The sequence below is a fragment of the Melospiza georgiana genome, chromosome 1, assembly GCF_028018845.1.
Source record: "Melospiza georgiana isolate bMelGeo1 chromosome 1, bMelGeo1.pri, whole genome shotgun sequence".
Lineage (NCBI taxonomy): Eukaryota > Metazoa > Chordata > Aves > Passeriformes > Passerellidae > Melospiza > Melospiza georgiana.
The window spans coordinates 3,286,635-3,308,339 of NC_080430.1; the positions used below are offsets into that span (position 1 = coordinate 3,286,635).

The 21,705-nt window shown below is 43.1% G+C and overlaps 1 protein-coding gene across 1 annotated transcript in view; it reads right to left on the minus strand.

Annotated features, from left to right (window-relative positions):
* VIPR1 (vasoactive intestinal peptide receptor 1) overlaps nucleotides 1–11,195 on the minus strand; it is a 116,146-nt gene extending 104,951 nt beyond the window's left edge. The window contains exon 1 of the mRNA XM_058026989.1: nucleotides 11,155–11,195. The gene's annotated coding sequence lies outside the window, so the exon portion shown is untranslated. The remainder of the gene's footprint in view (nucleotides 1–11,154) is intronic.
* Nucleotides 11,196–21,705: the final 10,510 nt, after the last annotated feature.

A 21,705-nucleotide genomic window follows, 5' to 3' on the forward strand; every position in this document is an offset into this window, starting at 1 on the left:
GAGACTAAATCAGCCAGGCAGGAGGAGCTGGTGGGGATGTGAAGAGTGATCACCTCTGGGGCAGCATGGAGTGAGCAGGTGGGAAGGAAACTGTGGCATGACATAAAAATCCACATCTCCACGGAGTTTGAGGGGTTTAGTGCCCACAAGAGCCAGGAATGCTAATTTGGGAGCTTGGCTGTAAATCTGTGGCTCTCATGAAGGATGGGAGAGATGGTTTTGCCACAAGACAACCTCCTCAACCAGCACTCTGATTTCACAATAGATTTTTTTGCTTCTATATACAATATTTTACATTGCAGTACTCTGCACCCTCATTTATCCTTTTTTACAGAAATTAGGCATGCTTTTAACATCGGGGTAGCCAAAACTTGGATAGAATTTATAGTTTTACAGAAAAAAAGTCCAGTTGGATCACACATGAATCTAAATATTCTACCTTCTTGGTAAGCACTGATTTTCAGGCTAAATCCACAGCAATGGCTTTATTCCTCTTTTATCCCTCAGCAAGTGTTGCTACACCTGAAAGCACCCATTTTATAAGCATAAATATATATTTACATATTATAAATATAATACATATATATAAATATCCATTTTGTTCCAATGGAAGCTGCTATTTCTCTTGATAAAACCTTTCCTCGTCTGCATTGCACACAAAAAGGCAAAGATAAGCCTTTGATACACCCTGTGCTGTGTGAATTCCCTGGAAAAGGAGGAAAGAGAGGGGCAAGGAGGAACAAAGTTTAATTTTGCTGGAGATGCCGAAAACAAAACTGTTGGAACAATTCCTGTGCCCCAACCACAAAGCATCACCTCCAGCAGGTGAAAAACAAAAGCTTTGCACAGAGAAATTCTGCAAAAAACCAAACTGTCCAAGGAGAGTCAGGGAGCAAAGAAGAGCAGAAAGGGTGGAAAATTTACTTGAGAAGGATCACTGGAATTAAGTGCACGGCTGAGACTCCAATTGCAGATGTGTTTAATGTCATATCCACCCCAAAAATGCACTCAGCCTTGCAGCCAACATTTGAGCACATCAGAAATTCCTGGTGTAGTGCTTGGACTCCTCTTGGTGCCCTGGAAAGCCGGGGGATATCTCAGCAGCAGAATTTTTCTCTGCCTTTGAGGATGTCAAGCAAAAAACCAACCTGTTCCTATTGTGAAAATGGGCTGGAAAAGCCCAATTGTTCTTAAAAAGCAGGATGAAAATGGTAAAAAATCCCAATAGATGGATGCAGATGTGGAAGGAAAAAAGCGAAAACCTAATTGTTCTTGAAAAGCAGCATGAAAATTAAAAATCCCAATAGATGGATGCAGATGTGGAAGGAAACAAGTGAAAAACCAAAATTTTCTTCAAAAGCAAGATAAAATAGCTAAAAATCCCAATAGATGGGTGGAGGTGTGGAAGGAAACAAGTAAATTGACTCTTCTGCCATTTGCATTTTACTTTGGCAACAGGAAAACCCCAGGAGCTCTCAGGGAGGGGATCCCAAAGCTCCATCAACCCTCCACAGAACTCCCAGCACATGCTCAGCGAGGGCAGCAAAGCAGCCACATCATTCCTTGCTGAATTATCCCAAATTACACGGGGGAAAAAGCAGCCAAAAAATGCCAGGCACAGCTCAGGACTGAGCCCAGCCACTGATGGTGAGGAGGATGAAGTGACTTTAGCTACTTTAAACCAGGCAGAGGTTTAATCTCCACTGAGGAGACTCCTGAGGGCAGTGAAAGGTGACTTAAAATAAAAAAAAAGAAGAAAAATAAAAGAAGAAGAAGAAGAAGAAAGGAGGAAAAGGAGGAGAAGGAGGAAAAAGAGGAGAAGGAGAAGAGAAGGAGAAGAGAAGGAGAAGAGAAGGAGAAGAGAAGGAGAAGAGAAGGAGAAGAGAAGGAGAAGAGAAGGAGAAGAGAAGGAGAAGAGAAGGAGAAGAGAAGGAGAAGAGAAGGAGAAGAGAAGGAGAAGAGAAGGAGAAGAGAAGGAGAAGAGAAGGAGAAGAGAAGGAGAAGAGAAGGAGAAGAGAAGGAGAAGAGAAGGAGAAGAGAAGGAGAAGAGAAGGAGAAGAGAAGGAGAAGAGAAGGAGAAGAGAAGGAGAAGAGAAGGAGAAGAGAAGGAGAAGAGAAGGAGAAGAGAAGGAGAAGAGAAGGAGAAGAGAAGGAGAAGAGAAGGAGAAGAGAAGAGAAGGAGAAGAGAAGGAGAAGAGAAGGAGAAGAGAAGGAGAAGAGAAGGAGAAGAGAAGGAGAAGAGAAGGAGAAGAGAAGGAGAAGAGAAGGAGAAGAGAAGGAGAAGAGAAGGAGAAGAGAAGGAGAAGAAGAAAAGAGAAGAAGAAAAGAGAAGAGAAGAAAAAAAGAAAAAAGGAGAAAAAAGAAGAAAAGAATGAAAAGAAAAAAAAAGAATGAAAAAGGAATAAAAAAGATGAAAAAAAGAGGAAAGAAGAAGGAAAGAAGAAGGAAAGAAGAAGGAAAGAAGAAGGAAAGAAGAAGGAAAGAAGAAGGAAAGAAGAAGGAAAGAAGAAGGAAAGAAGAAGGAAAGAAGAAGGAAAGATGAAGGAAAGATGAAGGAAAGATGAAGGAAAGATGAAGGAAAGATGAAGGAAAGATGAAGGAAAGATGAAGGAAAGATGAAGGAAAGATGAAGGAAAGATGAAGGAAAGATGAAGGAAAGATGAAGGAAAGATGAAGGAAAGAAAAAAAGAAGAAAAGAAGAAGAAAAAAAGAAAAAAAGCAAGTACATGTGTGCCACACAGCCATGAGCAGGATGTACAAGTTCCCCTCTCCCCTGACAAATGGATGGGGTAGAAGGAATAACAATAATCACCACATTCACTAAAAATGAGAGGTGGATGTGGCAAAACAAAGGTGCAGAGGTGTAATCCCCAGCAGGGTTTGGATCCTGGCCATTTCCAGGCTGTGTGCATAAAAATGCTGAGGGTCAGCCTTGAGGCTGCTTTTCATTTCGGTGCAGATGTGCAGAGTTGTATGTTATGTCCTTTTTTTTTCAAGGGTGGTGGCGATCACAAGCACATTTAATTCTGTTTCATTTCCTTCCTGCCTGGCAAGGGGATGTGTGCTCCTCAAAGTCTGAGCTGCCACTTGGGAGAGATGAAATAAAACCTGGTTTTGGGTAAGGAATTAAGCAGGCTGCAGGGAGGGGCTCAGCATGGAGGAAATTTCCTTTGTTTTTTTTTCACTCTTACACCACTCAATAAACCAGTTTGAAGCTTAAGATCTCCAAAGAGAGGTGTCTGCCAAAGGAATGAAGTGCCACGGTATCTGTCAGATCAGAAGGAGGTGACTTTAATTTTGGTGTTCACAGCATCACAAAGCCCCAGAATCCTACAATGGTCTGGGTTGAGAGGGACCTCCAAGATCATCTCCTTCCAGCCCCACAGAGCATCTGCATCTTCCCTCTCTGCCAAGGGATGATGTGGGGATAATTTTGATATTTTTCTATCCCTCCAGTGGTCTGGAAGTGGTCAGCAGCACTGACCCTGCCCTCACTGCTGACCCCACAGGAGCTCAGTGACCGTCCTGGTCACTCAGACACCCAAAATGCCAAAATTGGGCTGTCCTGATCTGCCAGGAGAATCCCACCTGCAAGGGAGCTGCCAGGCTGAGCATCTGTGACAGCCAGTGACATCTGGGAGGGCCCTGGGGACACTGGTGGGGATGTTCCACATCACCGGGGATTAATTGGAACATCTGCTAAACACAGAATATCCCGGCTGGAGCCTCAAACGTGTCTGTTCAAAAGACACCCAATGGATTTCAGCTTTCAAAAGGAGACACCAGGTATTGATATTCTGCCCTCCAGACAAGAATTGTGTTTAAATAGATTTTTTTCCCCCCATAACTCTTGATGAGATGACAAGGATGAGGATGAAAAAAACTGTGGAGCTGATACAGGAGGAACACTCCAGCTGAAAAAAGAACAGGGTCGTGGGGGTGGTGGCTCAACAAACAGAGTTGGGATCTCTGTATTTAATTCTTTGGCCTCTTCTCCACTTTAAATTGATGCAAGACAATGCAGCCAGCAAAGTTTATCAAAATCCCATCACCCTACCAGCTCGTTAGTGAAACACGTCAAAAATAACCCCAGTTTGGTTCTGAATTAGAAAATAATCACAATTCTGTGCAAACACCAGAATTTAAATGCCAAGCAGCTTTACAGAAGTGTAAATCTCCAGCTCCCAATGCAAACAGTGAAATGGAGAGTTAGGGACTGCTCTAGTGAGGGGAGAAATCCACCTAATGCCACCAATGGAAGAATTTAAGGCTGTTAATATCCACTGGTGCAGCTGACTGAAAAAATGACTGTGTTAATTTACAATACATCAGGGTCTCTATGCCAAATTCCTGTAGAGGAATAGGGCTTTACATCCTGGAAATAATATATATATGATATATACATATGATATACATATTTTATATATATATATATACACATATATATGGGCATATATATACAAACATAAATATTAAAATTTCTAAATACATATTAAAATATATAAATATGAGTATAAACATAACTACAAATGTATAAGTATATATATGTATATATATACACACTATATATATACATATACATATAGATATACATACACATATATATACACATATACATATATACACATATATATGGGCATGTATATACAAATATAAATATTAAAATTTATAAATGTATAATAAAATACATGAATATAAGCATAAATATATGTATAAATATAAATATACAAGTATATATATAACACTATACATACACATATTTATATGTACACACATATATACACATATATATGGGCATATATTTAAAATACAAATATTAAAATGTATAAATGTATATTAAAATATATAAATATTAGTATAAGTATAAATATAACTATAACTCTAAATATATAAGTGCATAAATATATAAATATATATCTGTAACAGTCAGTGCTGGAGATAAGATCTGCCCCAATAAAGTGCCAGCAAAGCAGCACTAATGCGAGCTCTGCAGCCTTGAGCAACCCACAGCACACATCCCTGCTGACAAAAACCTCCCTAAATTCACTCCACAAACCAACCAGCTCCAAATGCCCCGGCTGGGGGCTGATGCCAGGGCTGCACTGACCCGGGGGCTCTGCATCTGCCTGGCACACGCAGCACTGGGGGCAAAAACAGCAGAGGCAAGGGCTGGAAGAGCAGGGAAATCTCACATCTGCTCGCTCCCCTGCACCTCACCTGCTTGCGCCCAGCAGGGCAGGGCTTGTTCACAGAGAATATTTATTTATTATGGAAATATTTATTATGGAAAGTTTAATCAGAGGCTCTTTGCTATTATAGCTCTCCCCTCATTAGGGTTGATGCACGAGGCTGAGCTGGTTGAAAGCCCCAGTGAAGGGGATGCTGCTAAGAAAGCTGAAGTTCTGGGGTGGAAAATATTCATGCTGGGTTAAACACCATCCTCGTCAGGGGGAAAGTTACTGGTTCATCCTCAGAAAGCTACATTTCTTAATAAAAACTATTTATCCTTAAAAAAACTTATAAGAAATACAACTCTATTTGTTTAAGTTATTAAAATAAACCACTACAAAACTGACCATTTATAAAACTATAATAGAAACTAATAAACATCTAAATCCAAACAAAAATTACCATCTCATACATTTAATCCCAACCTTAACAAAAAACAAAAACAAAACAAAACAAAAAAAACCCCAAAACAAAACAAAAAAAACAACAACAAAAAAAACCACCAAAACCCAAAAAAACAACCAAAAAAACCCCAAAAACCTCACCATACAACTTTTCTTTTACATCTTCAGGAGCTTTTGGGTTTTCTAGCAGTGCTGAAGCAGCCTGGTATTGCCCCATTTAACAAATAAATGGGTTTTACAATGATCCAAGCAGCATCCAATGGCTCTAGGAGCTCAACCCCTTCTCAAAAATCTCCTTAAAACCATCCCCAGGCAATTCCTGAGTGCTAATGAATGAACTCTCCCTGTGTCAGAGTTCTGGATGCTGAGAATTTTAGATTTTCTGTGCTGACATACTCTCACCCCCAGGAGAACACTGCATTTAACATGAAACCATGGAAAAAACTTCCAAAACTGATTGCTAACACTAAGATTAGTGTTAGCAGGTGTGTAGTTGATTAGAAGTGTTTAATATCACAAAATAGAAAACTTAGAGTTTAAAATTTTAGAATATAGCGATATATACGGGACAAGACAGAAGCTTTAAAGCAGTAGCTACTTGTTCTTCTTTACCTTCTTCTTCTTGAGTAGTATTTTGTAATTAGACAAAAAATTCTGCATTGCCAACTTTGAGTGATAACTTTCAACTTAACTTTTAAATTTTAAATTTTAAAGTGAAAATAATTTAAGTATAATTTCTTAATTAAAGAGTTTAGCCTTAAAAAACCTTGTAGCAAACATTGTGAAGCATTTTGTGCCTTGTTAATGAAAGACTACAAAACACACTGCTGTGAGACTGTAACACAGATAAGACATAATAAACATCTAAAGAATAATAATAATAATGATAGCAGTAATAAAAATATTATCTGATGATAAATTATTTAATAATTCGATAACAAATTATCTAAACAAAAACCATCTAAATAATAAACTATCCTCTCAAGGGCCTTCAATCCCAAGCTCAACAGGAGTAGAAGAAATCCCAGGAAAGGTGAAGGATGTGCCCAGGGAGATGAATCAGCCCAGAGAAATCCCTCCTGCTCTGGGCTCTCAGAGTCACCTCCAGCTCCTTTAGTCTGTGCTTTTGGCCCCTGACCTGGGATTTTTTCTTGGCTGCATTTCCTAGAGTTTGATTCTTGATTCTTCCCTCTTCTTTCCAACACAGCTGACGAGAGCAGGGAGTGGGGCTACATTTAATCCCACAGCCTTTCCCAGGCACTGGAAAACCACAAATCCCTGTCCCCTGAGGCAGGGTGATGAAGTAACAGCAGCACACAAGTGACACTGCCACGCTGCTGCTGACCTGGGCTGAGGGCAGGGTGTGTGACCTCCTGCGTTCCTAAAACCCAGCTGAGTCCTGCTCCCCACCAAAGCCTGACGTAGATTTTTTTATTCTGCACAGATAATCCGAGCCCTTTTTCCTGAATTTCAGCCACTCAGGGTGTGACAAATCTCCTCCAAGTGCACTCAGGTTTGACTTAAATAAAAAAAGATCATCAATTCTCAGGCCTCGTTTTCCACAGTGTCTGGTGCCCTTCTCCAGGCTGCCAAGAAATGGGACACTTGATGCTGAACAGGGAGATCTCCCTCCTGTCCCAAAAGATTTGTGTCTACATTCCAGCCCAAACACCAGAAAATTCCCACTCCTCCCAGACTATCGGCACATCATGTGGAAGATTGATTTTGACAAGTCACCAGTCTCTCCAGTTGTTTCTGCTGGAGACCATCTGGTAAAGGCAAAAACCTCTCTGTATTTTTTCCCTTTTTTTTCTCCTCTGAAAATGAATATAAACTCTGCACGTTTGCCATTTCTAAGGCAGCCTCACAGCTGAAACACCTCTCTCCTGACATCACCACCACTTGCAATTTGCTAAATGTGCAGAGCATCCCCTGCCCTGCATCCCCAGACTGCCCCAATGCCTCCTTGGAAAGCCAAGTGTGAGAGGCAAAAAGCCACTCAAAAACTCACTGTGAAACACTGAGAACAAAATGTTTTGTCAGCCTCAGGAGCCACCATGGGACAAAAAGCAACTCACCTGAATTTGCATTTCTATCCAGAGCAGCCCTCTGGCTCTCACACCTCTCACTGAGGGGATGGAACCAGAGGATTTTTTAAGGGTTATAGAAGCAGAGGAAATGCATCTCCACACCCAAAATTCACAACCCAGCGTTTTCCCTGTCCATGGTCCCACCTGCCTCCTGCTGCTGAGTGTCTGGTAAAAATCCCTTTTTAAATATCACCCTGGTGGACTCTCTGCTGTTACACCCATCCTAATTCCTGGCTGGCAGTCCCGGGTTTCCCTGCTGGACACAAACCCCTGGGCTGGGAGGGTGTGATAATGATGCTGTGAGTGCCCCTGCTGTCCTGCTGGTGAGTAAAACACAGCTTGAAACACCTTTAAGTATTTCCCTTAGCAAGTTTTCCTCCTCAAGATACTGTTCCTCCTCACTATTTTACAATTTTGCCTTTTTATGCCCTAAATAAGAACCCACAATATTATTCTTGCTGATTATGTGTCCTCTCTGAAAACTTTATAGAGAGGCTTTCAGAGCTACCCAGACACAGGGTTGGGCAACTGGTTCTCCTGAATGAAGTCAGTCATGCATTTCTACAAGCAAAAATGGAATAAATCATACACCCAGTGATACACACAGGGTTTGTGGAAAGGCAAACACATATTGTTAAACACATATTGTAATTGCTAAAGGATCCTTGTGCAGGAACTGGCCTGGAGGGTTCCAGTGAGAACCTTGTGGTTGTTTTGTTTAAAGTATATTTATGTCACTTCACAGATCCTCAATCAATGACAGGAGGAAAGAGACACAGACGCAGCTGAGGTGGTTGTTCTGATTTCGGCGGAGCTCAGATTTCACTGATTTCCCACACTGATCACATCTCCCCATGAAGAATCAGATCTGAGTTGTTTTATTCTTTCCCATCACAAACCTACTTCAAGGCTGGAACAGAGCAAAGCTCTGAAGAAAAGCACAAATTACACCAGCTGGGCAGATTTGGCTAATTCAAGGAGCTTGGAAGTCTGAAGGCACGTGGAATCCACAAACTGCTTCAAATTATCCACATCTCATGTTCTAGACACACACTGGGAGAAAAAAAAATGCCTAATTTGTAGCTCTTCAGGCCAAATTATCTTAATTACACCCCTAAAAGCAACACAGAAGAACCTAAAAGGGATTATTGTGCATTTACACCACATCACCACCATTAACACTTGAATTCCAATTTTTCCAAGCTGCCCTTGGCAGGAGAGCAGGACTTTGGTGAGCATGGCCTGATGACCTCAGCAAATGAGATCTGCCCAATTCCCTCTTCTCCACAGCGTGCAGGATGAGAGGTGAAAGTTTATAGCAGCAATTAGAAACCACATGGCTGCAAGAGTTTTATGGTGCTGAACTTGTTGATCAGCCACTTGTTCAGAGGTTTTTTTACCTCAAGGACGTACCGATAAAAAATTATCACAAGAAATTAAATGAAAAAACCCAAACCAACCAAGCTCTGCTGAGCCAGGTCCCAGAGCTGGGTTATGACTGCAGAGCTACTTTTGTTTTAAAAATCAGCCCCAAAACCCCAGGTTTAAGCTGAGAAACAAGGCAGGGATTTTCTCCAGCACTGAGGCAGTTCAGTATTAGTCACCTTGCAGATCAGCGCTGATAAGGAGCATGTGAATCTTTTTAACCCACCAGCATGAACCAGATCCCAAGAACATTAACAACAACAACAGAATAATAAAAGGGTTGGAAAGGAAGCAGTGACAGGGTTGCACCCAGTCTTGTGCTGCCCCAAAGCTTTAGGGGTTTGTGCTCATTGACGGCAGCCCAAGAGCATCACCCACAGCCTGATCCTGCCACCCTTGCAGGGTAAATTTCAGCAGCCCTGTGACCTCACCCTCTGCAGGATCCGGCCCCACAGGAGCCCCTCATGCCAACAATCTTTAAAGAAATGGGAATTGTGCCAAGGGCTTCAGTGGAAGCAGGAGCTGGAGCAGCTCCAGCAGCTGATGAGAACCCTGCCCCCTTCTCCTTTCCCCAGCTCCAGCCCTGGACACTTGGGCTATTTTGGATCTTCCCTAAAGCAAGCTCTGTAGAATCTCAAGAACTGATTGCCTGGTCCTTTTTATTTTTCAGTACTTTAATCCATTTTCCCAACCTGTTCATCCTCTAAGAAATTCTTTGGCAATGCAGATGGGTGAGGGGCTCATGGCGACAGCCAAAAAAAAATTTACAATTAAATCCATTTGTTTCATTCCTTGTGGAACAAGGGGAGAAGAAAGGGGAGAAGGAAAGGGAGACAAGTGATGCACTGACACATCTGGGTTAACTTCCACACTCTGAGGCTCAGCTTGCTTGGTCTGACTCTGCTTTAAGACCAGGCTGGAAGATGCTCTGAGCAACTGGTCTACTGAAAGCTGTCCTGCCAACAGAGCTTTGGAATCAGATGCCATTTATTTCCAACCATCATACAATTCTGTGATGGCTCTGTGACCACAAGCAGAGCAAGCACAGGTGACTTGCAAGGGATGGTACAACCCAGTTGTGGAGGGCAACCTCAGCCAGCCCTACGGGATGCTGGGGAGGCAGGGAAAACAGCTGTGGGAGCAGGTTACACGTGAGAGGAAAACTCAGCCACAGCCAGCACCAAATCTCTCCCCAAGCCCAGGCTGCTAAATTAAAACCAGTTCTCGCTCTAAATCAAACCCTGCGAGGAAACGAGCTGTGAGAACAAAGCCAAATCATGGAACTGCAGACTCCCTGAATGGTCTGGGATGGAAAGGAGCTAAAGATCCCTCCGGTTCCACCGGTGCCATGGCAGGGACACTTTCCCTGGATCCGGGAGTGAGCTGAGCGTGCAGGAGCCGTGCCCTGTATCTGCTGGCACGGGGGTTTAGCTCGGCTCAGCTCGGCTCGGCTCGCACGTGTGAGTCCGTGCGGGGCAGCCACAGCTCCAGGAGGGAGCAAACCCGAGACATCACGGACCCGACAGCGGGGAAATCACACCTGGCAGGGACACGGCAGCCCGGACACATCCCCTGCTCGCAGCTCCGGCTTTGGAGCCCTGGAAAGCGGCTCCGAGCTTTGCCCAACTTCTGGCAGCCGCAGGGAGCGCCCATGCCGGAGCCCCTCGGGAAAACCTCATCCCGTTATCCCCAGGTGTGGGGCGAGCACTGCACGACTCACCGAGATCCCGAACAGAAACCAAAGAGAACCGAAAGCCACCAAACCTGAATGACAGCGAAACGCGGAGCCGCTTGTGGAACAAAACGCAAAAATCCCGAAGGGAATCCCTGCGGCTCAAATGGATCCTCTCACATCCCCTCACGGGAGGGGACGCACACCTGACCCTAACGGGGAGCCGGGCGCCTCGCTATTTCCCGCATTCCCACGGCCGGGGAAAGGAGCAGATCCTCCCGAAGTTGCCCGAAGTTTGCCCGGGGCGCTCCCCGCTCGGTCCTCATTCACTCACCGCGGCCAGCAGGCAGCCCAGCAGCGGCACGGCCCCCGCGCAGCCCCGGGCCCCCGCATCCCGCCCGAGCCCCGCCGCATGCAGCGGGCACGGCACCCAAGGCAGCGGCAGGAGGAGGAGGAGGAGGCACGGGAGGAGGAGGAGGAAGGAGGAGAGGAGGAGGCAGCGGCTCCGAGCCCGCTCGGCCGAGCCCGCACCGCCCCCGGCACCGCCCCCGCCCGCCCCAGGTACGGCCCGGCCCGGAGCCCGGCTCCTTCCCCCCTCCTTCTCCGTCCTTTCCCTTCCTTCCCCCTCCTTCTCCTTCCTTTCCTTTCCTTTTCCTTCGTTTTCACCCCGCTTTCCTTGACCTTTATTCATTTTCCATTCCCCTCTTTTCCCCTCTTCTTTCTCCCATTTTTTCTTCTTGCCCTTTCTCCTCTCCCCATTTCGCTTCTCGTCCCCCTCTTCTCTAGTTTTCATTTTTTTTCCCTCTGTCTTTTTCCTTTTCACCCCGCTTTCCTTGACCTTTATTCATTTTCCCTTCCCCCCTTTTCTCCTCTCCTTTCTCCCTTTCTTCCTTTCTTTCCCTTCCTTTCTCCTTTCTCTCCCATTTCCCTTCTTGTCCCCCTCTTCCCTACTTTTCATTTTTTCCCCTTTATAATTTACCATTTCTTTTTATTTCCTACTTCTTCTTTTTTCCCCTCTTCTTCTTCTCTTCCCCCTTTCTCTCCTATTTCCCACATTTCCTTTTCACCATTTCCCCCTTTTCCTCTATCTTCCCTTTTTACTTGGTCTCCCTTTTCATCTTTTTCTTTCCCCCCTTCCTGTCCCATTTTTTCTTTTTCTTTTCCCATTTCCCCCTTGTTCTCTATTTACTCCTTTCCTTTCCTTTCCTTTCCTTTCCTTTCCTTTCCTTTCCTTTCCTTTCCTTTCCTTTCCTTTCCTTTCCTTTCCTTTCCTTTCCTTTCCTTTCCTTTCCTTTCCTTTCCTTTCCTTTCCTTTCCTTTCCTTTCCTTTCCTTTCCTTTCCTTTCCTTTCCCTCACATTTCCACTTTTGGGAATGTGACCCAGCACTCTGGAAAGGGAAAGGAATGATTAATTGATGCATTTGCCTTCTCTGAAATAATTGCTTGGTAAGAAGTGGTTAAATGGGCCAAAAATCCAAATTCAGTGATCTGTATGTATATTTTCCCCAGAAAAAGGCAGAACAATTCCATGTTGCAGGTCACTGACATGGAATTTCTGGATTTCTCAGATTGGAGGAACAGCTCAAGACCAGGCTGACCCTTATTTTTTAATAAAAATGTGGAAATCCTTCCCCTTTCCAGCACACTGGGCAGCATTTCATTTAATATTAAGGGCAATGCTCCTTTCAATTCAAGACAACCTCAGGTCTAAGCTTGCTTTAGTGTAGAAGGCCAAATAAGCCCCATAAATAAAGGTAAAAGTAAGAAAAATAATCCCCTCCTTGCTGTTCCTTACCCCCAGCCCCACTAGATTTTCAAGCTCCAACAGATGACAGATTTGTTGTTTTGTAAGGCACCTGCTGAAGAAAAAACCCAAAATCCTCAAGGAAAGAAAACAAAATCCTCATATTTTGGAGGCCCTGGAGACAGTTCTCTAATTCCAGGTTCTTCAATTTACTGACACAACTAAGAAAAATGTCATTTTTAGAGAAAAGGCTTAATGGTTAAAAATCCAAAGTTATATCCAGTCTTTATCTCTTGTTAGCAAATCACTAAACCATCCACTTTTTAAAGCCAACCTGCAAAGGGTGAGAAAAAAAAAACAAAACAGTTTAGTGTTTTTCCCCCGTACTTTTCTGAAAAAATGTGAATTAATTTGTATTGAAAATATCTTTCCCCCTTTATTTTTTGCATTTGATATGAAAAATCCCACATTCTCTCCCTTGTTTCTCATCATAGATCTAAAGGTGGCTTATAATTGCCAGTGTAAAAAGAGAGACAAGATGTTAATTACCTCAATTAGTTGTACAGAGGTTTATAAAGCTATATAAAGCTCAGTTTGGATCCTAAAATAACAGGGGCAGAGCTGATTATCTGGTCACTGCATCCCCCCACTAATTACAGCCACTCTGGGGTTCATTATTTCATTTATTAATGCAGCCTGAATGCTTTCAAGCAGCCTGATAAGGATAAATTTTGGGGGAAAAGAGGAGGGGAGTGAAGTATTGGTAGGTGGTGCTTTTTTGGGCTCTTTGCAGAGAGTAAATCTGGAGGATTTGGGATTTTACAGGAAAAGTCTGAAGCACATTTTGCCCTGTGGACTGTGCTGGCTCAAGGTCCAGCTCATTGAGTGTCCTGTGGGTTTGCTGTGTTGAGGGTATGGAATTTTGGCAGCAAATAACCCTCTTGTGGTGCTGCTGGTCCTCAGGGATCAGAAGGGCTGGGTTTAATTCTTGATTAAAACCAATTCAGCTCTCAAGTCTGGTCCTGTTCAACAAGAACGTCCACATATTCACAAATTGTTCGTTTTCAACACCATAAATCTGGTTACATTCAATGGAGGAGGAGAGACACAGCCCTGAGCCAACAGAGTTGTGTTCCCCTTCCCTTTTTTTCATTTTTCTTATTTAATTTTATCCAGACTCCTTCTGCACTATAATTTTTGGCCTTGCCAAATGGCTGGAAAAATCACGTGTTACAGGTGTGTCTTCATTTGCATCCTTAGAGGTGTGGAATTAATATGCAAATGAGTATTAACGAGGGGTTTGGCTACTTCCAGTGAGAATTTACAGCGAATACAACAGGTAAAATGAACATTTTGCTCCTCTTCCACCCTTCTGTGCCTCACTGAAACAACATCAGGCTGTGGCACCTCTGCCTCCCTCCAGACATCATCCTGTTGTCACTCCTTGCTCTGGCCAGGTGCAAAATAAAAGAGGGGAAATCTCATGTTCTTCTCTTCAATTCTTCTCCAAATTCAGATAATTCTCAAAAAAAAAAAAAATCTGATCATTTTTTACAAGTGAACTTCACAGCACGTGTTTGATTTGAGCTCACCTCCTGCTTGTTTCATCCCATGCGTCCAGATCTTGCCCTGCCTGTATCAGTGAAATCACATTCCATTTTCCACAAGGCTCTCTGTCAACGCAGGCTGAAAAGCCCCAAACTCTCTGGAGCTTGTACCACACCTTTGGCATCTTTTTTTGCCCTCTTCTTATCCCTGTGTATCCTCTTTAAAACAAAAATGGGCGTCTGAAGAATTCAAAATGTCAGGTTTATGGCATGGCCTAGTGCTGGTCATGGTTTAAACCTGATTTTTACATTGGGTGGGTGAGAACAGGAGAATTCCCGGCTGAATTACTCAGGTATTACCATTCCAAGATGTATTTCCACAAATTACTCGGGTATTTCCATTCCAAGATGTATTTCCACAAATTACTCGGGTATTACCATTCCAAGATGTATTTCCACAAATTACTCAGGTATTACCATTCCAAGATGCATTTCCACAAATTACTCAGCAATTACAATTCCAAGATGTATTTCCACAAATTACTCAGGTATTACCATTCCAAGATGCATTTCCACAAATTACTCGGGTATTTCCATTCCAAGATGTATTTCCACAAATTACTCGGGTATTACCATTCCAAGATGTATTTCCACTCCAAGATGTATTTCCACAAATTACTCGGGTATTTCCATTCCAAGATGTATTTCCACAAATTACTCGGGTATTTCCATTCCAAGATGTATTTCCCCCAAAGCATGGCTCTGAAGCAGCTCAGCTTCCATTTCCTCTCTGCTTGGTGCTCACCTCACTGGGATTCCATCCAACACCTCCCTCCAAAATTCTTTCCTGACCTTCAGGGCTGGAAGGTGGCAGCTGCTTGGTGCTGAACAGCCTCTCAGCTAATAAGTTGATATTGCAGCCTAGAAAGTGATTTTTTTTTCCCCCCCTAATCTCGGCTGTGAACAATTTGAGAAAGCCTTGATCTAATTCCTTTTCCCATCAACAGCAGCACAGTGATCACTGTCTTGGGCTGGTGCATCTTCCCTGGGTCTGCTTTTCTTCATTACCATTATTTAACTCTCTCCCTTGAAGGTAATTAACATTTCTGATGTGCCATCCTTCACAAAATGGCTTATCTCGCCCAGAGCTGCTTGGGGAAATGTCACAAATAAGAAATTTTTGGTGGACACTAATGGCAGAGTTTGTTTCCTGCCCATGTTTCTTTTTTCCCTCTGTGCCTCTGGCAATCAGAAATGCAAAGACTAACAGCAGTGGTGGCTGGAAGGACAATATTTGAGGGCTGATTCATGCAGCAGTTTGCTGCAGGCTGGATTTGCTGTTCTGTGCCCTTGTTCCCCATTTAGCTTCCTCTCCAAAGCCAACACAGTGCATCTGTTCTGCTTTCCACTGGGTGACTTTATTTGAATACAGTAACAGCATCACATCCCCTGAACAAGCAGCAAAATGAATTCCTGTGCATTATTTGCATTGGGGATTAGAGGCAGGCAAACACTGGCTGTGGTGTTTTGCAAACAGCACCAATTCCATCCACCTACAGGACTTCATTATTTGCAAAATGAAGCACAAACAGTTGTGCTTTCCTGGGGTTTAAAGCTCCTTATTCTGTGTGAGGTGGAAACACCAGAGTGGCCCTAGGGAAAATCTGAAGTGAGCTGACCACAGCCCAGCAGGGCTGAAAGCTCAGACTTTCTTCTCTTTCTGTCCCCAAAAGTTTTCCCACGAAGTTCTGGAAATCTCCACCTGTTTGATGATTAAAGCTGTGAGGGCAGCAGAGGTGGATATTTCATGAAATATCTGAAGAGCAGGAGTGGGATATTTCAATTAAAAGGACCTACCTGATCCAAGCAGGCTAAAATCTTGTCCTTGATCTCTGGGGCAAGGGCAAATTATCCAGTTGCTGATGCTCACCTCACTCTGTAAGCTAAAGATAGCAATAATTACCTACCCAACTCCCAGGAGAGCTGAGGATTAATTGCTTCATAGTACTCAACATTTATTTCCACACAATCAAAGCCACTGGGAGCAGAGGAAAAATCATCTTTGCAATTACTATTACACATCCACAGGGGACTATCCAACTCACAAAATGCTCGGATAAAACAGTTTTCTTAAAAAAAAAGATAATAATAATAATAATAATAAAAAAAATATATAAATAATATAAAAAAGGAATTATAATAATATAAAAAATAATATAAAAAATAATAATAATCTTGTGTTTGGGCAGAAAAGGAGAAAAAAAAAGAGAGCTCAGGAAGAACAAACCAAATTAAAAAAAAAAAAACTATGCAAACAAACTAACAAGCAAGAACTTTCTGGGGATGGCAGGGATGGAATGAACTCAGGTGAGGAGCAAGCCCTGCGTTATGAAAGCAGAGCTGTTTACACTGGGAACATTGCAGAGCTGCTCCAGGGCACACCACGTGCCCCAGGCTCAGGGGAACAGGGCACCTCTCCCTCCTTTCTCCTTGGGGCTCTGCACAGCCAAGGAGGACAGAGCAGGGGAACAGCAGGTTGTGAGGGCACAAAGCTGCCCAGCACAGTCCTCCGTGTGAAAAACGCTTTTTCACACTGTTTTTTAAAATTTTATATTTTTATATTTTATATTTTTATATTTTTATATTTTATATTTTTAATTTTTTAAAAAAATTTATATAAATAAAATCACTTGTTTTTTAAAATTTTAAAAGTTTAACAGTAATGATATGGTTATAAAAATAGTAGTACAGTTAAATTAATAATAATTTGGACAATTTGAATTAGGACAATATGAGACAACAAATACAAAGAGTTACGGATGTCCAGGTACCTTTTTCTGGGCAGCATGTGCCCAATAAAGGACACAGGTTAACAGAGGATTAACCCTTAAAAACAACAGCCTGTTGTATATTCATACACCTCATACATGATGCATTAATTCCATTCAAATACAGGATTCTGTCTGGTCCTGTGGAAAAAGCCAATCACTTGTTTTTAAAATTATAAAAGTTTAATAGTAATAAAATGTTTATAAACATAGGAATACAATTAGAGTAATAATAATTTGGACAATTTGAATTAGGACAATATGAGACAACAGAAACAAAGAGTTATGGACATCCAGGTACCTCTTTCTGGGCAGTACAAGCCCGAAAAAGAACACAGGTTAACAAGGGATTAACCCTTAAAAGCAACAGCCTGTTGGATATTCATACACCTCATACATGATGCATAAATTCCATTCAAACACAGGATTCTGTCTGGGCATCCTCAACTTCTTCCTCTGAATGCTGACAGCGCCTTTGAGGTGGGAAGAAGTTCATTTCTTCTGATAATGGAGCAATAAATTCTCTTTCTCTGAAAGACTCAGGTGTCCTGTGGCTGCTGTCTCACTGCAAATTCTTTCTTTAAAAAAAGTATGCTACATAGCATCGTTTCTATTTTAACAATTTTTATAACCTAAAACTATATTTAACACACTACTTCAGAGAATTAATACAGCACTACTTTCTAACATAACACATATAATATTCATTTGAATATTTGCGAAAAACCAATCATAAAATACACACATTTTTCACACTCAGCATGGCTACAACCACATCTCTTAAAATCACAGTGCCCAGCAGAGGCAGGTTCTGTCCCATGTCGTGGCCACCTTGCAAAAACATTTTACCCTGACTACTGAGAGATTTTTATCTCCTCTAACACTCACTGAGAGTGGTTTGGCAGCAGGAGAAGGCACAAGAAGCAGGGAAACCAACACGGTGATTGACACCAGAGATTACACGAGCTAAATAAAAACTTGGGCTCAAACACGCTCCAGAGGGGGAGATAAAGCCTGCACCTTATCATTAGAGGATGTGACACAGCTGATGCTTTTGTGGGGGAGGCAGGAAATGGAACATTTTACACAGCCTGGCCAAATGCATCACGGAGCTGCTCTGCACAGGGAGGATTGGCTGCTGGTGCCCACAGAACAAGCCCCACTTTCTTCTGGCTGGGTGATGAGAGTCTCTGTTGTTAAAACAATGAACTGTTTTTAATTGCTAAGCAGCAGGAAAGAGGAATTTCTAGAATATCGTTAATTTTTGTGATAAATGTCGCGAGGCTTGGTATAAACTGTCAAGTGTGATAAACAGTGAATAAAAAATTCAGGGCTCTTCCCAAGGTTTCTGCCTGGACTTGCTGGTGGCACTCAGGGACACGGTTTGTTGGTGGACTTGGTAGTGCTGGGTTAATGGTTGGACTTGATCTTGAGGCTCTTTGGAAGGCTAAAATTTCCAAGATTCTGTAAATTTATTGCTCTTCAAGATTCTATCTCTTATCCACCTTTGGCTTCACTGTGGACGAAAACCAGTCTCAGAACCTCTAAGCCTGGATGTGCCTGATTTACTGAAACCATTTTTTGAGAAGGCTGAACTGCCACATCCACTTCAGGAAGGGTTAAAGAGGAAAGCCCACATTTCAGAAATCAGCATGTGCATTGAATTAAGGAGGATCTGCCTGATCCATGGTTTGTGCTTTGGGGCTGCTGGAGTCCTGAGGGGTGCAAAGAGCCCTGGGGACAGAGGCTCTGATCTGTGCAGAGCCAGATGTGGGAGGAAGGTGGAATAACAGAGTAAATGCTCAGCAAAGCATTTTTGGCCACACTGTGGAGCATGATCCTGTTTTCCACACCTGCTGGAGTTGCCACTTTCTCTTTTCTAAGCCGAGTGAAAGGTGCAGCTGAGATCCAAAGCACTGGACATCCACCAGGACACTCTTAGGGATTTATCAGTCACAGGAGTGACTTTTTCTCTTTTATTTTCCTCTCCTCTCCTGAAACGAGCAGCAAGCTCAGGCTCCTTTCCTCTCTTGCCTGCAGAGAAGGAGATCTTTCATCTTTGGTCTGTTTTTTCAGCCTTGGTCCGTTCAGCTCTGTCCAAGCCAGCTGCTCTCACACAGGGCTGGGCAGCCCTGCCCCATGCCTGGACCATGCCAGATTGTTCCTGCAGGCATCAGTCAAGAAAAAAACCACAAAAATCACAAGGCCAGGATTCAAACATGGTAACAGAGAAGGGGACAGCCCTGCCCTATGCCTGGACCATGCCAGATTGTTCCTGCAGGCATCAGTAAGGAAGAAACCACAAAAATCACAAGCCAGGGCTCAAACATGGTGATGGAGAAGGGGGAGAAGGGAGTAAAACCCCCCTCTTCCCCTCAAACCCCTTCTTCCCCTCAAACTGAGGGATTTTTTTTGCAGCTTGGTAAGAAAATGCCTGAGCCTGAAACTTGCTGTTTGTCTATCATCTGGAATTTGGTTGTTTCCACAGGATAAAGATGAAGTCAGGGGCTCTGTGTGTGGTTAGAGGGAAGGAATCTGCCTGGTTGAGGGCTCCCCTGTGAGCTCATTCTCCCACACCCCAAACAAACCAATGTCACTGCAAAGAATCAATTCCTGCCTCTGCCTGCTTGTGCTTTTGGCAGTCAGGGAACACTCCTTGTAAGATTATTGATTTTCCTCCTGCTTGTTTAGCTGGGATATCCCTTGTTTCCAGCTCAAACGTGCTCCTCAAAATCCTCCTTGCAGCCCTGCTTTTCCCTTTCCACTCAGCCATAATCTCTGAGAGAGAAAGAACCCAAGCAGGAATTAGAGGGCTGGGAGTTCTTCCTCCAGCCCTCCTTGTTATGCATCAGATTTAAAGCAAGCCTTTGTGGCTGCTGCAGTTCATTTCTCCTGCTTGAACTGATGGATATCCCAGCCTTTGTGCTGCTCATTTGATTCCCTTGCCTGATGCATTCCTTACATTTCTGCTGCCTCCAGGACAGATTTGTGCAAGCAAATTAAGCATCCTCACTATATGTCAGCAAAACATTACATCCACTAATGGAGGGAAGTGTTATGTTCTAAGTCCTTTCAACACACATGAAAAATAAAACTCTATTTCTTGAGGGGAATAAGAAATGACAGCACATTCTCCTGAATTAATGCTGTCTGGGAAGAATTTGTTGCACATAAATGTAATTTTCCAGATAATTTTGATGCGTTTTTTTTTTTTAATTTTTCCCCTTTCCCTGACAGCTCTTCTTTCTTTGTAAGCAAAAGATAGTTTCATGCCCACAATCTGCCAGACTGACTGTACAAAGCAGGGAAACCCTCTCCTAATCCAGACTAAATCGTGTTAGATTTAACAGCATTGACAACGACTGATTTTCCATGCTTCCCTTCAACTTCTGACAGTGCAAATGGCAACAACAAAATATCCCAAAAAGTCTCTTTTTCTGTGTAAGAGGTGGATGAGTGAATGAGCTGAAGTGTGTGGCATTACTCTGATACCTGTGAGTTGTGAGCCTCTCCAGGAAGTTTGGCAAGGAAGTTTTCCTTGAATTTTTCAAGGAAAAAAGAGATTTTTAAACTGTGGATGCTGCTGTAGTCATCTAGAAAAAAAAATCAGGCATATAAACACACACTTCCCAAGGAGAGCTAAACATTATCCAAGGAGATGCCATAACACAGGCAATAACTAAGGGAAGCGAAGCATTAGGCTTTTAGGGAAGATAATTGAATTTATTGAGCGTTCCTGACGTGCTGGTGCCTCCTGTGTTACCTGGTGCCTCTGAAAGGGATTTTGCAGAGAGGTGAGTGACCTTTCTGAAGGGCACAAGAGCCTGGGACTGGATTTTACCTCCAAGGTGCTGCCTTGAACTCGCTCCTCACTCACGTATCAAAGGCTTGGCACAGCCCCAGCCAAGTTCACTGGGGCTCAGCGAAGCTTTATTTGTTTTAACAGAAAATATGACCCTTGGCATTTGTAACATCAATCTCCTCCCTTATCCCTCTATTTACGCTCAGCCCTCTGTGTTTTTACAGCATCTTCTCCCCTGGCTCCCAGTCCCCTCGGAACAGGGCAGCTTTTCACGTTTGTGCCGCTTTTGGGTCAGCAAACAAGAACTTTGGCTGGGGATGGCAGAGAGCAACCACTCCTGCTCCACAGCTCCACGCAGGGAGGGAGTGGCACCTGGGCACGGGGTTTATCTCCAGTCAGAGATAGCCTGAGAGCTGGGCTGTGTGCAGCTGGCAGAGGGGAAATTGTGGATGCCATGGGACACAGAGAGAGAGAGAGAGAGAAAGGGCCAAGCATTTCTCACAGCGGCTTGTGAGAATTTTTAGGGAGTTGTAAGGATAACTTGTTAAGTATAAACAATCTGCAGGTGGTGTTTTTGTACTTCATCTTTCTGTTCTTCTCAAGGGTGGTGTGTGAGGAAGGTGCTTTTGTTAGCTAGCCAATCAAATAGAATCTATCCTATCACTCTATAAAAACTGCGCGGTTCTCTTGAATAAACCTTCTTTTGCTCTTTCCACAGTCCTGCCTCCCCCTGTTCCTGTGTCATTCTCGGTGCAAGAGTGACAAAAATTATCCCAGTGCCAATGCTGAGGGCAATGGGCTTAGGGGATTTTTGCTGTCAGGCAGGCAGTTTTTTGGAAGCAGTTATTGTATTTGCAGGGGGTCCTGTGGCAGGAAGGAATGATGAATCTGACTCCATGTTCTCAGAAGGCTAATTTATTATTTTATGATACTATATTATATTAAAGAATACTATACTATACTA